We start from the raw sequence: 17,947 nt of genomic DNA, 5'->3' as shown, positions 1-17,947 counted from the left end.
TGGACTATATCAGGTCGTGGTGATGACCTCACCAGTTAACACAAAGATACAGTTTCCTACCAAAACATCTATTGTGCACTACAGTTGAGTGAAACCATTTAGGGGCTGTTACAGTATTAAATATTTCCTTGGTTATCTGTATGATAGATTTAAAGTTGTGACTGCTCATGCATCATTGAAATGGTGGCTTGGTCTAGAAGATCCATCTATTCGTCTAACACATTGGGCCCTCAGGCTCAGTTAGTTTTATTGCGAGGTTGTCCACAAGTCAAACACACAAATACAGACTTAATGAATGGCAGAGTAGCCATGTTGAGTACACTGAGCAAGAGGGTGTTGGAATGCCAACAAGCTGAAGCAGAGAACAAAGACTGTCAGGCTTTTAGATCACAGGCGCACTGTATCATACATGGGGATTTGTTATGCACAGCCACAAAACGTAGGACATGTATCATGGTCCTCGGAGGTGTGTTGCAGGAGGTTCATGACTATGTGTCCACAGGTCATAGCCGCTGATAGGTGTGTTGGCGAATAGTTTGGCGGAAAAATTGGAAGCATGATATGAAGAGTATGTTCGAGAGTGTTTACCATGTGCGCAGAAATACGATATTTCGGATCAGAAAATCGCTACACAGAGGTTACTAAAGGTGTCGAAGTCATTTTAAATGTTTGAGCTCGACATTTATGTGGCATGTAACAGAACACTTGCAGAGAATCGGAGTATGCTTACAATCATTGACCATGTTTCTCGCTTTATAGTAGTGATAGGAATTGCTCACCAACAGGAAGGTATTGTGCCATTGGCAATAGTTAATAATTGCATATTGAAGTTTGGAGTGCCTGATACCTTTGTCACAGATAGGGGTACGAACTTTGTTTCGTAAGTTGTGAGACACGTATGTCATGTGTAGTGTATTTGGGAGTTATTAACCAGCTGTTGGACCAATGGTAGGACATAGAGAATTCATAAGACCATTTCGACGCGAGTGGTAGGCACAACGTCTAGGATATCTGTCTTCCATACGTGGTTTGCATGTACAACTCAAAGGTTCATGCAGGAACAGGCTTGTCACCATTTGAGGTAGTGTACAGGACGAAGATGCTGTCCCCATGTCACATTTTAAGTCTTAAATTAGGACCGAACTGCGAATCAGTGAAGAAGTTTGAGAGAAGAATGTGGGAGGTATGAAGAAATGTACAAAAGGTGAACATAAGTGCCCTGGTACGCCAGGAACAGCCAAATAGAAGCATGGGCAGACCACCACAGCATCGTACAGGGTAGTGGATATTGGTCACTAATCTCTATACACCAGAGGGAAACAGAAAAAGTTGTTGACCATATATCACGGACTATATTAGATCGTGGAGATCATCTCACCAATTTAATACAAAGGTACAGTTTCCTATCAAAACGTCCATTGTGCACTTCAGTTGGGTGAAACCATTTAAGGGTATGGTGGACGTGGTACCACAATTAGGTGCCATGGTGCTAGTACACAGAAGTTCAGTAGGCAGAAAAAGGAACCTCTAGCAGCTAGACAGCACAAGACACAGAACGTGCCTTGTGCTTCGATAAATAGCAGTTATTTATGTTGTTATATTCTCTGCAATTTTATGTGAGTGCCAGATTTATTCTTGTTATTTGTGTTATGGATATGCTTTGCATTGAGTTGTGTTCAGATGGATTTAATGTTTTGGTACATGGGTATTTCTCTTTTATTGTTGTAGGGTTATTTTCTAGTTTCTATTACTGTTATTTCTTGTTTCTAAATGTAGTCAGTTCCTCGTTTCAGAAGAAGGGAAGGGATAAGGGATGATGGACGGTTCCTTTCATCAGGTGGTGACATCGTGAGGGCATCCTGGATGATGTCAATGGTCGTGGGTTGGCCATACTACATTGGAAGTAGAACAGAGCGCTTAACAATCGTTTAACCATTAGAACCATGTGTTGTTCTTTAGGCAATCGGGTATCTTGCCTACAAGCCATCAATGGACACTGAAATCAATAGTAGAGACACGGGAAGTTAGGGATGAAATCCATAGTTTGGAAGATGCTTTTTCGGAATTATGTAAAGAGGCCCAGGGAAATGACATTTATAGGAAAGTGCATGGGAAGTACCATGAGTTACAGTTTACCTACGATAAATTAAGGACACAGTTATCACAGCTGGTGGATAGCGTAAGACAGATCATCGTTCTGTGGAAATTAGTGAATTGAATGTTGGAAGTAAATTATAAAAATCGATGTTTGGGACAGTGGATGACGAGGACATTAAGACTTGGTCACATCCAGCAAATGGCGAGTTCTACAAAGGGTGTTGTAGAATGGCAAGCAACTCGGTTGTCTGTTTTAGAGCATGGTGTATTAAACAATACGAGGGTAGTATGGGAGTTAAGTGTGGTATAGCAGTGAGACACAGAAGATTTTGAAAATCGATTTGTGGAAGGTACTGCGACAATTAAGTTTGTTGGATAACAGGTTGGCCATTGCAAGGATGTTGCATGCATTAGCAGATTGGCTGGGTGATGCAAGGAGTGAGATGACCATATTGCAGAAAGCAATTCATCACGTAGTACATGAAGGCTAAGAACTGGTGTTCATTCCTGCACAATAGTTTATGTAAGAATTATGCCTAGCAGAGAAGGATTTCTCAGCAGAATTAAAGTGTGTAGTAGAAATGATTGAAAGTAATTGAGCATTATTTTTTCATGTGGATAAGATAAGGCTCAGAAAGGATCGAGCAGGGGTATATACAGTGGTTCACTTACCTTTAGTAGGGATTGGTTCGAAATTTAAGTGTTACATCATTCATCCATATCAGCTAAAATGGGGTAATAGGGTAACAGATACAGATAAGGAGGTGGGACATATTGTCAGTTTCGGGTGGTACTCATATGGTTACGTCGTTAGCAGCCTCTCAATGGAGTACTGTTGTCTGTCCAGGAAGACTAGTACCGACTGATATGCAGAAACATGAGGTTAGTATGTTTTCAGGGAAAATAAGTGAGACAGTTTGCAAGAAAGAAATCTTGCCCACGTGGTCTTACTTCTAGAAGGTAGGGAGGCATTGGCTGTACTCGGTCTTCTCGCCAGAAACTCTATTGACAAACTGCTGAGAAAGTAATTGAGCATTATTTTTTCATGTGGGTAAGATAAGGCTAAGAACGGATTGAGCAGGGGTATATACAGTGGTTCCCTTACCTGTAGTAGGGATTGGTTCGAAATTTAAGTGTTACATCATTCATCCATATCAGCTAAAAAGGGGTTAATAGGGTAATGGATACAGATAAGGAGGTGGGACATATTGTCAGTTTCGGGTAGTATTCATGTGGTTACGTCGTTAGCAGCCTCTCAATGGAGTACTGTTGTCTATCCAGGAAGACTACTACAGACTGATATGCAGAAACATGAGGTCAGTATGTTTTCAGGGAAAATAAGTGAGACAGTTTGCAAGAAAGAAATCTTGCCCACATGGTCTTACTTGTAGGAGGTAGGAAGGCATTGGCTGTACTCGGCCTTCTCGCCAGAAACTCAATTGACAAACTACTGTGAAAAAAGGGAAATCTGAGGGGATGAGAAAATTAGAGTAGCAGGGAAGCAATATTATCATGAACAGTACAGCTTGAGAGATAATCAGGAAGGATTTCCACCTTATGGACATGCTCACCGGTAGGACTGTCATGAAACTGATCTACACTCCTGGAAATGGAAAAAAGAACACATTGACACCGGTGTGTCAGACCCACCATACTTGCTCCGGACTCTGCGAGAGGGCTGTACAAGCAATGATCACACGCACGGCACAGCGGACACACCAGGAACCGCGGTGTTGGCCGTCGAATGGCGCTAGCTGCGCAGCATTTGTGCACCGCCGCCGTCAGTGTCAGCCAGTTTGCCGTGGCATACGAAGCTCCATCGCAGTCTTTAACACTGGTAGCATGCCGCGACAGCGTGGACGTGAACCGTATGTGCAGTTGACGGACTTTGAGCGAGGGCGTATAGTGGGCATGCGGGAGGCCGGGTGGACGTACCGCCGAATTGCTCAACACGTGGAGCGTGAGGTCTCCACAGTACATCGATGTTGTCGCCAGTGGTCGGCGGAAGGTGCACGTGCCCGTCGACCTGGGACCGGACCGCAGCGACGCACGGATGCACGCCAAGACCGTAGGATCCTACGCAGTGCCGTAGGGGGCCGCACCGCCACTTCCCAGCAAATTAGGGACACTGTTGCTCCTGGGGTATCGGCGAGGACCATTCGCAACCGTCTCCATGAAGCTGGGCTACGGTCCCGCACACCGTTAGGCCGTCTTCCGCTCACGCCCCAACATCGTGCAGCCCGCCTCCAGTGGTGTCGCGACAGGCGTGAATGGAGGGACGAATGGAGACGTGTCGTCTTCAGCGATGAGAGTCGCTTCTGCCTTGGTGCCAATGATGGTCGTATGCGTGTTTGGCGCCGTGCAGGTGAGCGCCACAATCAGGACTGCATACGACCGAGGCACACAGGGCCAACACCCGGCATCATGGTGTGGGGAGCGATCTCCTACACTGGCCGTACACCACTGGTGATCGTCGAGGGGACACTGAATAGTGCACGGTACATCCAAACCGTCATCGAACCCATCGTTCTACCATTCCTAGACCGGCAAGGGAACTTGCTGTTCCAACAGGACAATGCACGTTCGCATGTATCCCGTGCCACCCAACGTGCTCTAGAAGGTGTAAGTCAACTACCCTGGCCAGCAAGATCTCCGGATCTGTCCCCCATTGAGCATGTTTGGGACTGGATGAAGCGTCGTCTCACGCGGTCTGCACGTCCAGCACGAACGCTCGTCCAACTGAGGCGCCAGGTGGAAATGGCATGGCAAGCCGTTCCACAGGGCTACATCCAGCATCTCTACGATCGTCTCCATGGGAGAATAGCAGCCTGCATTGCTGCGAAAGGTGGATATACACTGTACTAGTGCCGACATTGTGCATCCTCTGTTGCCTGTGTCTATGTGCCTGTGGTTCTGTCAGTGTGATCATGTGATGTATCTGACCCCAGGAATGTGTCAATAAAGTTTCCCCTTCCTGGGACAATGAATTCACGGTGTTCTTATTTCAATTTCCAGGAGTGTAGAATACAGGGCATTGGCTGGAAAGGTCATTAAAGATACTAACTAACCAGAAATTACATTACCTCAGTGCCATCCCCAACCCCAAACTTAGGTGTTCATTAGACAAATTTGTTGAACCACAACTGGGAAAAATTTCAGTGAAATAGATGTAACAATATGTTCAAAATTTACGAAGAAATCGTAATCACGGGATTGTATCGCTAAGTATTTCAGCTACCAGTTGTGGCATGTTTTTTACTTGGTATTTTCATATTTTATTTCTGTAATAAATACAGATGAGTGCAGTCTACAGATCGATCAACCTATCATCTGCAAATCGAGAGGTTAGCGAGGATAGGCTGAGGGAAGACTTGATGAACGTAAAACTCTGTATTAAATAGTATAAGCATTCGATTAAGGATTGTGGTATAATAAGGTCCTGGAGACCGCACTTAGTAAGCTCATGTTAATAGTGGGTAAGGGAGAAATCCATATGGGCCAACTCATGGTTGGACTTGGGTGTTGCTGTTAGCATGGCACAGAGATTTTTTTGGGGTTACAAGTCAGTTTAACTAAAGACTAACTTGGAAAATTTGGGGCGAGTCATTCAAAAAAGGGAAAGTGTACTGTTTCCCTGAAAAATTAGGCACATAAATTGTGAATTTTTAAAGATTTATTCCTATTGTAGCCAGACACAGAGCCCAGCCCAGCTGGTGTGCTAATCAAGTAAACCACTGAATGGTATTTTTGACGAAACTCTTTGGGTGGATGAGGGTTTGTGACACCAGTCAGCGGTCGAGTGCATGGGACAGCTAACATGTATGATAAAGAATGAAGCACATTTTGTAAATCAGGTGACTTTTGAGAAAATCACACATTGTGTGTTTAACTGGGCCTAGCAACCTGTGTTCAGTCCAGAGCAAGAGAGAAAAAGCTGACAGTACTAGTAAACTTACTCATCCACCTCTCGTGAGTCTATATCACAAACATAGCTATAAGCATATACACAATCGAGCTTAGGGGCTCAAACCATCCAGTCATGCCGTTATTCTCTCTGTATCATCAGATGGAGAGAATGATGGGCTTTTGAGTTTCAAAGGAATCATTGGTGATGAAGATTACCTGCCATCTTCTGCAGCCTCCAAGCCACCTAGACACCATTGGCCATTATCCTGGTTGCTCCCTCTGGGAGTGACTAGGGCATTTTTGCTCAGCATCAGGCATCTGGTGTCGGCTACTGCACTCAAGAGCATGACATGGGGACCACAAGTAAGTGTGGGGATATGTATCTGTCAAGACTCCAGAGGACCTGGGAGGGCCATACTCGTTCTTCACCAATGGAGCATGCAAGACATCTACTGCCGGTGGACTGCTTGGTAATTGTGGTAGCTACTGCCAATGACCCAGGACAATGAGCATCACTAGCAGACTGGAAAGTCAGTGCATTCTGTGATCACCTACATTTGCCAGCACATAACATGGCCCTAAGGGCGGATGGAGTGCCATATAAGGTTGCTTGAATAAACACCTGTGAGTACTCCCATTGTTTGACTCTATGCCCTAGCGTAAATCTACCTTCTCTGTCACCATTCTTCTCATGCATCCTAATGCATAGTGGCTCGGAATTGGCCAGGTCATTATGGTAGCATATGTTGTGGGCTGGTGAATCATGAAATCTAACTGCATGGTGTTTTCACAAACATCCAAACTATTTTACAGCACCACAAAATGAGAAATTTTGAGTTTCATGCCCACAAGTAATGTCAATAAAAGGCAGCTACAATAAAAAGTCAGTGACGCAACCACTCCGAAAATCATTGGTGTCGTTCGGGATTTCATTCGTGCAATTAAACACTGTGTAACCCTCAACATTTTTCTTCACATAATCTGTGATACATAAATATTACACTTATGACTAACAAATACTATATGTGTGCATGCATAAATAAATCTAAAACAGAAAAAACGATGCACCACAAACGGAATATCCAAAGGGAACAGAAATTGGTACATGTGATGTAAATGTACACAGACCAACAAATGATATCATCTTCAGAAAAATTGGATGATTTATTCAAGAGAAAAATCTTCACAAATTGAGTGAGTCAGTAATGCGTTGGTCCGCTCTAGCCATTATCCAAGCAGTTATTTCTCTTGACATTGATTTGTTGGATATCCTCCTAAAGGATGTCATGCCAAATTTTGTCCAATTGGTGCATTGATCGTTAAAATACCGAGCTGGTTGTAGGGTCCTCCCATAATGCTCCAATCGATTTCAGCCGGCTGGAAATCCGGCCAAGAAAGAATTTGATAAGCACAAAGACCAGCAGTACAAATGCTCGTCGTGTACAGGCAAGCATTATCTTGCTAAAAAGTAAGCCCAGGAAGGTTTGCTATGAAGCACAACAAAATGTGGCATAGAATATCGTCACATAGCGCTGTGCTGTAGGAATGCAGTGTATGACAACCAAAGAGCTTCTGCTACGAAAAGAAATGGCATCCCAGACTATTACTCCTGGATGTCATCCAATATGGCGGGTGACAGTCAGGTCGGTATCCCACTGCCATCCAGGGCATCTCCAGACACATCCTCACTGGTCACTGGGAATCAGTTCGAAAAGCTGTAGGATAACAACCTGATTGTTGGCCACCATATAGCCCGACAACCAGGAGTGATGGTCTGGGGATGCCATTTCATTTCATAATAGGACTCCAGTGGTTGTCATCCACAGCACCTTTATATCACAGCTGTACATCGACGATACTGTATACCCTGTTTACTTCTCCTTCATGGCATTCCATTCTGTGGTTACATTTCAGCAAGATAATGCCCGCCTGCACACCGCAGCAGTTTCCATTGCTTGTCTTCCTGCATGCCAAATCCTATCTTTGGCAGCAAGGTCGCTGGATCTCTTCCCAATTGAGATCGTTTGGAGCATTATGGGCACAGCCTAGCAACTGTAAGGGCCATAGCTGGAACAACACGTTACTAACTTGCTCAATTTCTGAACCTCTTCCTCTTGAATAAATCATGCAATTTTTCTGAAACTGTAACAATTCGTTTGTCTCTACATGTACATCACATCTACCGATTTCCGAACCATTCACATAATTCCTTCATGGCACTTTGCTTCCTTTGCCTTAGAGTAAAATGTAATGTTTTATCTGTCCTTACAAGCCACCATACACTTCAAGTGCCAGACTCTTACCACCCCACTGGCGTCCACCCAGAGGTTCAAAATACCCTGTACCTGCAGTAGCCTCAGAGAGTCTAGTTATTTTTACAAGGTCTGTGTTTGAACTGCTACTATAAGCTCCAACATCAATTTCCAAAGCTATTTATATGGAAATTATGACATGATCCCACTCATACACAGCATGCAGGATAATGCACAAACAGTACAGTTTGTTCTAGAATCTACATCGTTTTAGTTTCCATGAGAAAGAGAAGTGACATTTTAAGGCACTTTCAAAATGTTTCTGCAGTGTTTCGTCACCTGGCTACATTCTACACTGCAGCGAATCATTAAAAACTGCAAGTTCTCTCTTAGCTATTACCTGGTAACAATAAACTTGTCGTGTTATTCAATATCAATACCAGTCACTGCAAAGCCTAACCTGAATTAGTAACAGTTAACACAAAATCAAAAACTGCATTTCAATTGTTTTTTCCCTTACAGACATATCATGTAATGCATTAATCACTGTGCAAGAAACATTTGACTTCAAGTTAGAGGGACTACTTTGTACTAATTTCACAAGGTTCGTACTGACAAGTTCTTCTACAATCTTAGTTTTGTGTGTCACTATTTTAAAAAATTACTTGACTTTTCTACTGCATTTTAACACCATTCAGATTCGTGAAACATTTGGAAACTGGTGTACAGACGGCTTATAATTGTGCTATTTTGTGCCAGAAACACACACACCATACAAAGTGAGCTCTTAACTGAGTCTATTGGAAATGTTCTCTTTATGCCATCTACGTTATTCTTCAAATTTTAATGTTAGTCAGGTTGCCATAGATTCAATAAAATCTTATACTTTATTTATTGTTTTTATATTTTTATTTAGCTATCACATCTGATCCAATACGGGACCAGAGTTTCACACATACAGTATTTCTTTTACTCTACGTAACAGTTACCTAGCAAATAACACAAATTTTATATGATAAATAGTATAGAAATTGCGTAATAAATTAAAAATTATTTGAATGTATGCAGAAGAAATGTTTGCAAATAGTTCTGATTGAAAACTAGTAAAGCTAATACTAGAGTATACAACTTCTACCACTTGCTACTGATAATAATAATGATGATGATAGTGATAGTATTAGATACACAAAGTATTTGTAGATATACAAAAGTAACCCAAAATTAGCATCAGACTGACAATAAATTAAAATCATCAGCAGAGTTGTTGCAAATCAAAATTAGAAATATTCAATAAGTAGACACAAAAATACATAATGATGAAACAACTTCATAAAGAATAACACACCATTTTTATAGTAACTACAGGTTATAAAATTTTAAAGGTAGAATAATTATGAATATAAGCAATCCAATTGTTGTAACAGGTGTTGTGAACAAACAATACTTACAGAATGAGTTATCCAATCTTGTTGGAAAACCAGTATTCACAAGTATTCTAATACACCTGAAAAATTATACCTTTAAACGGATCTTTATAAAAATATTAATCAACTTAATAAAACTACTCTAGCAAATTATTTTGCTAATAAGATGGCGGTCTTTCAGATTATTTCCCAGAACCTCTATACATAAATGAGTTAAGTAAACTTAAAGTAAAATGATTGAATTTAAATTTATACTGTAGGTAAACAAAGAATTCAAAATGTTGAATATGAGTTTAGACTGGAGAGTATTATTGTTGTTGGTAAGAATATTAACAAAGATCTTAAATTTGATGATTTTGATATCACTGTAAGTGTATCTGATAGGCTATATGAAAAAGATAATAATAACCAATCAGTAGTGGTGTTTAAGTCAAATTTTCTTACTGCAAGAGTAACAAACAGTTACTGCAGATGTAAAACTAATTATATTTTCTCAAAAAATTTAAATCTTATTAAATTTTTCTTCTGTATACATGGGCAACCAGACCTAAACTTTGAAGTGTAAAAAATTTTCTAATATACATGATCCTCACAGAGTCATCACTAAAAATGGAAAATAGGATTAAATATCTTTGTACAGTATGTAAAAGCCAAAAAAGTAAATCCTTAAAGATTTTTGTAGGTGAATGGGAGAATCAATCGATCACTTATGAATTATTAATGAATTATATAAACCTATGAGAAAAAAATTTAAAAGAAGAAATGTAATTTATCTCAGTATTGATAGTATATGGCAAGCTGATATAGCCAAAAAGGGATTCAAGTAATTTGAAAGGTATTTTAAATATAAATAAAGGATATAAATTTTTGTTAACTATTATTTTCTAAATGTGCTTGGTATATTCCAATTAAAGATAAAATGTGTGGGACTATAATTGTGTCTTTTGAAAAAATATTTACTCAGACATCACCAAAAAATTTACAAACAGATAACATGAATGAATTCTATAGTAAGGAAAGATGAGGAAACAATTTGTTCTTATTTGTAACTATAAATAGATAGATATCGTTTCTGAATTAGTTAATGGATGTGGTATCACAAAACATTCAACAGTAAAAATGAATCTGATAGCAGTTAATGATGAGAATTAACTGTTGTAGCAGCCAATGAAGAGTCGAAATTTGAAAAAGGTGATAAAGTTAGCATCAGTAAAGTTAAAGAAATATTTGAAAAAGGATACATTACTATTTGGTCAACAAACCTTTTTAAAATTCAATCTGTTATTAATTTTAAACCAATCGCATAGAAATCAAAAGAATTTATTGGTGAAGATGCTAAAATAAATTTTTATGAACAAGAATTAAAATTAGAGTTTCTAATAGACAACTTGTTTGTTCTCCCTACTTTAAAAGTATTAAGTAAAGAATATCTTTTTGAGATGGCCTTTAGATATAACCATTTATAGTTTTTTGTTTAACCTTGTCAGCAAAGAATATCCAGTTCATATTGACTTGCTCTTGCTTTTAATTTTTATTTCCTAATTATTCTTTTTTATATTTATGATTGTCAACTGATTTCTAAAATCTATAGCTAGTTATTCTTTATCTTTATATATTGCCATATAGTCATTTGTAGTTTGTATTTGTCATATTTTCTAATTGAAGATAAAACTTCACTAGCTACCCATTTTTAAACTGCTGCGCCTCTTCTTTCTTAGAAGATTAAATATAAACATGTAAACCAGATTAATTTATAAATAATTGATTGCCTTTTAACTCTGGCAAATCACCGAGGCTGAAAATATCTTCATATTTTATTTTATGATAAACATCTACATGTTTAGAGACAGCATCATTAATCTCTTTATACTCCATTATTTCAGCAAAATTTGTACCTTTACACAAGGGTTCATTACATTTATCAACAATAATACACACTTGCTTGTTGTGCATGAAATCTTGTCGTTCTGATTTAATTCAAATCCATTCATTTCAGCATTACACATACTTGCAAGAGCTGTAATTTATTAAAAATAAATTAAATTAATTCAAAAAAATTATAAGTATAGGTGGATGAGATAAGAATGGAGAAACTTACTCTTTCATTCTTTCTAACCATGTGTTATCTTAATGAAGATAAATCTGTATTTATTAGTCATTTAACAGACGAAAATTAGAATTCTTTATATTTTCTAAAAGGTAATGAAACCTGTATTGTTTATCAATACTATAAAAAACAATTTAGTGTCTAAAGATTGTATGTGAACTATAAGTTTTATTGATTTAATTAGATCCTCTTTCATTGCTTTAAAATTTCAGAGTCTGCCATTCCAGACCTTGCAGTTCAATAATGAATTTATAGTTAAATTTTGTAAAATGTTCCTTCCAAGAATATTTTCATATTTTTTACAAATCCAATACTATTATTTTCTATATGAATTGTGAGTCTAAATATTCAAAGAAAGAGCTTAAGAGCTAGGAATTAATGGTTTGTCTACATTAGAAATGGAAAATATTATTCTATTGATTACTTATAATTTCGAAAATTTACGTTTTAAGGAATAATATAAATGGTACTCAACAACAGCTTCAACATACAGTAATAATATCATCTATTTCATTATATATGAAAATCCAACCAATGTACTTCAATGGGATTAAGTATCACATTATTACGAATTACCAGAAAACTTTTTGAGAGAAGATGAAGATAAATTCAACTGGTAAAATGCATTACAAATTATCACAAGAATTTTTAAATAATTTCAAGATAAATCTAATTTAACTTCTTGATAAAGTGATAAATTGTCTGCAGATCTTAAAAGGAATTTCAAGACAAATTAGATGGGGAAATTTATTCATATCAAAAAGAAATGCCACTTGGGATTAGCCGAGTAGCCTAAGGCCCTGCAGTCATGGACTGTGGCGATGGTTCCAATGGAGGTTCAAGTCCTTCCTCAGGCATGGGTGTGTGTGTTTGTCATTAGGATAATATAATTTAAGTAGTGTGTAAGCTTAGCGACTGCTGACCTCAGCAGTTAAGTTCCACAAAATTTCACACAAATTTGAACATTTTTTGAAATAGAATTGTCAGAAAACTACATAAGAGAATTTCCAGATAAACTGAATTGGATAATATATGAGATTTTCAGAGATTATCTGAAGGTCTTAAAAGAGAATTTATGGATAAATTAGATTGGGAAATTATATCACATAATCAAAAATAGTCTGAAAATTTTATGAGAGAAATTATAGAAAAATCAGAATAAAAACGTTATATAATGTCATGAAAAATCTCCAAAGATTTTATGAGCAGATTCGAAGATAAAGGAAACTAGAATAATGTATCAACGAGACAATAATTATATGAAGATTTTATAATAGAATCTGAAGATAAAGTTGTTTGGGAACTTTTTTATCTGTCACTCTCACAAATCAATAAAAAATCCTTGTTAAATAATGGATCAAGTTATTAAAAAGAATGTAATTAATTTTCACATAGGAAGAGCTAAAGCTGTCTTTAGACTGGAGACTGCCAAAGCTGCCTTTTGTTTGTGTCTGAGTCACGCTAATTAGTTCATAAATCAAGTATTATTGACTGTAATTATTAAAACAAGTCTGTCAACAAATAGTTCTTATTGTTTCTTTCATTTGTTGATACAAATTTATTGAATTAGCATTATAATTAAGTCTTAAAATTTCTTCAAATTTAGGATGTTTACCTTCCATTCTGTACACTTGCCTTTGTAAATTTTATTAATTAAATTTTAAATGTAATAAATGGGTTCGTGTTGTTTGATTGATTCATACATTGGTTTTGTTCTTGTATGCATTATCACTAACATTCAATAATAATTATAATTCATATTTTTAATTAAATTTACTATAGTGAAATAATATGAGTAAATGATACTAGTATATTGTTGGTAAAATTAAATGGCTTTATATGACAGTCCTTCACCTGCTCAACTGGTTGAGCATAAAAATTAAATCCTTTTTCCAAATCTTCTAGTTTTTGTAGTATGGAAAGCATTTTTGATAGCAAACAATATGTTAAATGAAAGGTAGTTCACCATAACAGGGATAACTGTTCCCTTCTTTTGCCTAGTTTTCAATATGTTTCTTATACTGTTTCATTCTTCTTAGTGACTACTTTTTATAGGACCATTTTCACCACTACCAAATTTTTTCTAAAATCTTTTTCTGTTTTTTCTCTCTTCAATAATGTAATACTGTGACCTTGATCTATATCTTCTCAAATTTTGCGTCAGCAATTCAAACAATGTCATTGCATTTATTATATGATAGTTTCAATTAAAAGAATAAAAATTTTTCTAAATAAATGAAACTTCCAAACAGTGAAAATGCTGTGAAGTGGATAAGGCAACTGATAACATTTATTCACAGAAGTATACAAAGGATAGGCATACACATATTTGTAAGGAATGTGATAAAATTCTCAAAGGAAATATATGTAAGAATAAGTAAGTTCTTCTTGAGGAGTTTATATCTAACTATAAGAAACTTTCAAGAGATAAATGTTCCAAAAATATTATAGTCAATGATAAAAGATGAAGAACCTCAAAGTATTTAAAAATTCTGCTTGTTTATACTTTACTACATCTAGGAGCAAGCTCTCTAATAGATGTCAAATTTGTCAACCAGAAGATAAGAATAAAAGAACAATGGTGTGCAAATGTGGTTAACAAGTAATTAAAAGCATTTAATCCATTTGACAGCCAAATCAACTGAAAATGAAATTTAATTTTGCTAATCCCGTTTTTCAGAAAGTTAATGTGTCTTTATACTACATAAAAAGAGTGATTTACAGACACCCAACTTTTTGATTATTACAGAAGGAATTATTTGAGAGGATATAGTAGATTAAGGGAAGCTGATTCAGTCATATTTATTAATGAAAATCACATACCAAAAGTGGGCTCTGCAATTAAAGGCAATCTTTGGAAACATCTACCGTTTTATGAAATTGGAAATGATGAAATTTTTCAAATAAAGAATCGAAATCACTGAAATATTTCCAATTTATTATAATGAATGTGAGAAGCAAAGACAAAACAACAATTACAGATTTAGGTGATACAGCATTTAAAAGCAGATTGAAAACTATAAATTCTGAATATAATATAAACTCAAATGAGCCTAATCATTTCTTAAATGTGTCAGAACTAAAAATTAAGAAAATAGTCAGAGAAAATTTAAAATTATTTAATGGTTTTCAAATAAATTTTAATTTATCTTGTGATGACAGACTGCAGGCAAATGATAAACTTTAGCAATGTGAACAACAAAAAAAAAACCAATGCTAGCATTGTGAAGTAGGATTTGATTAAAAAATCCGAGCATGTAAGGCGAGATATTTTAATGAAATTATCTAATTTTCAAGCAAGAGGATCAGGATGGACATTAAATAGAGTTATTGGACTCAGATTAGGAATGAACACATATGTTCCACTGAGACGATCCTCTTACATTGAATTACCAGAAAAAATAAAAGAAAAATGAGCTTGTCTTAATGTATGTATGGTGATCAAAAATGTTTTCTGTGATCTATAAAATATGCATTACCTCCTGCAAATAAATATTGGCAAAAGGTTACAAAATATAAAAAAGTTGGTCTTGACCTTGATCAAAACTAGAAAATTTTGAATTTCCTGTGGTGTTCACAACATTCCAAAAACTGAGAGTAGAAATAATGTATATATGAACATTTATTCATTTGATGGAATATTCAAGATTACAAAAAGTAAGAAAGAAAAACATGTAAATTTATTATATTTTAAAAGAATTGAAAGTTGGAAACTCATATTATTATTGGATTAAAGATTTATTTCAACTCGTTTCAGCCCATATCTCAAAACATAAAGAACCAAAATTTATTTGGAATATGTGCTTCAGCAGTGAAGAAACAATTATATAGAAACAAACCTAATTGCTTAGTTACCAAACCAATATATGAAGAATTGCCACAGAAAGGATCATTCATCATCGGAATACACTGAAGTTTCCAGTATTATCTATGGGGATTATGAGAGTATATTAAAAAAGATGGACAACTGTCAACCAAATCCAATAAACAAACTGAACATTTCTATGAAGACACGAAATCGATGATTAATCACTTCGATACAAGTGACTATAGATCAGATAATATATGCAATATGCCACAACTCAATAAGAAAGCTTAGGAACACTGAGAGATGCATGTAACTGAAAAATAATAGAAGAATTTTGAAAACTGAAAGCAAAACTGTAAGCATATAAAGTTGGTGATAAAGCAAAGAAAAATCTAAAGGATTCAAGAAATATGTTGTTAAAACTAAAACAAGTTCAGAAGACTATAAAAACTGTTTATTCAACAACAAACAACAATGCAATATGATGAATTTGACTGGAGCCAAAAATGAAATCTGCACAGTTGAGGTAAACATTGAGCACTGAGCCCTCATGATGATAAAAATATGTTCTGGAAATTAGGATAGATACTTTACCATACTGGCATTCTTCATTATTATCATCTTCTGTATAGTTTTCATATTCATAATTATTATCATCTTTAAAAAAGAAACCCCTTAATTCAGGTTTATTATTTCTCATTTCTGCTACGTGTTCAACCATATAAAGTGGTGTAGAGTTTTTGTTGTTGTTTTCTGAGTCTATGTATAACATAAAATTTAATTGCAAAAATATGAATAACAATTTGTCTTCATAAATGGAGACTTAACTGAAGAAGCTCACAATAGAAAATTATGATACTTGCCTTATGGAAACTGAAGCTGTTCTGTTACTTCTAATATAAAATAAAAATCCTTACTATATTTATATTACAAATGGTACAACTTAATTAGAAGATTTTTATTGTAATCTTTGACTACTAGACCTCTATTGACTGAGTGAGAAACTTTTAAAAATAGTGAATAGACTTTAATATAATTTTGTAATATTTTTGGTAAAATTTTTTATTGGTAAATTATAATTTGCTATTTTTTTTACACTCATGAAAGAGAGAGAATCAGAATTTTCTATTTCTTTCTATATCTCTATATAACTTTCCTTATAACTATCAAATCTAATTTTGTATTCTCTATCTCCAAAAATTTGCTTCAATATATTAGTACTGTTAGTGTGGTCCTGACTTCTCAAATGTTCTATAATTGAAGGCGATTTAAAATATTTTTTTTTTTACAAATATTACACTCAATTTTTCTCTCCCCTGATTTATTATTTCTCTCAACAAAAATGTAAAATAGCAATTCATCCCATTCATTATTCATGTTTGTAAGTTTAAAAACTTATTACATTTTTAATTTATAAAATGAATATTCTACTGAAGAAGTTTAATAACACAAGTTATTGCAATTTATTTAAAGAGATGAGAGAGCTAAAAGTAAATCAACTGTATTACTGTATATTACAGTCTATTTAGAAACTAGATAAGAGGAGAAAATTTGTGTGAAGCTTAATAATGAGTTTAAAATCATTTTGCCTGATAGATACTCAAAATTTATGACTGGTTGGAGCTTCCAGATCGTGATGATGGTATTATTAAACTGATGTATAAAGGAATGAAGAAGCTAAAAAATAATGGTAACGAGTTCCATGATCTGAAATTTTTATTCTGTATCTGACTGCATTACTTTACTTCGAGTGTATTTGAAAGTATATTTTCAACTACCTTATTAAATTTATACCTGTCATTTTGCTCTCATATGATGACATGAGCGGGTAAATTGCATTTTTGTGGTTATTTATGTACGAAAATGTCGTTTTCTGTGTGCATATTTGCCTTTCGTTTTATTTAAAAACATAGGGGCTTTTGATTTATTACGTTATTTGTGTATAGAAGTACCTATTTGTAACACCGCTTGTGTCCCAATGTACATCTATTCAAAGGCGTTCATAGCCAGTAGCAAGAGTCTTGAGCTCTTCTGTGAACGACCTTGCTGTAATCAATTGGAAGTATAAGTGTTTATATGTGCTCCTTTTTGATGTCTAAGGGGAGATGAGGACATGTATACACAGTGATGCCCTCTTGCACACTGCAGTTACGTGCTCAGATTTTTATGTTTTATTGCTCCTAGAATCTTTGCTGAGGCAGAGATGTTGACATTTGTGACATTTAGAATTAAAGATGTAAAGGATTTCCGATATTTCGTGTAATGAGTCCAGGAGACAGTCAGGACCACTTGGTTTTCGTTTCGGTTGAAGTTTAAACTTATATTCACTCAGTGTCCATTTTGAAACTGCACA

This window comes from Schistocerca americana, chromosome 11 (genome assembly GCF_021461395.2).
Source record: "Schistocerca americana isolate TAMUIC-IGC-003095 chromosome 11, iqSchAmer2.1, whole genome shotgun sequence".
Classification (NCBI taxonomy): domain Eukaryota; kingdom Metazoa; phylum Arthropoda; class Insecta; order Orthoptera; family Acrididae; genus Schistocerca; species Schistocerca americana.
The sequence above is the reverse complement of the archived record's forward strand: the minus strand, read 5'-3'. Positions refer to the sequence as shown.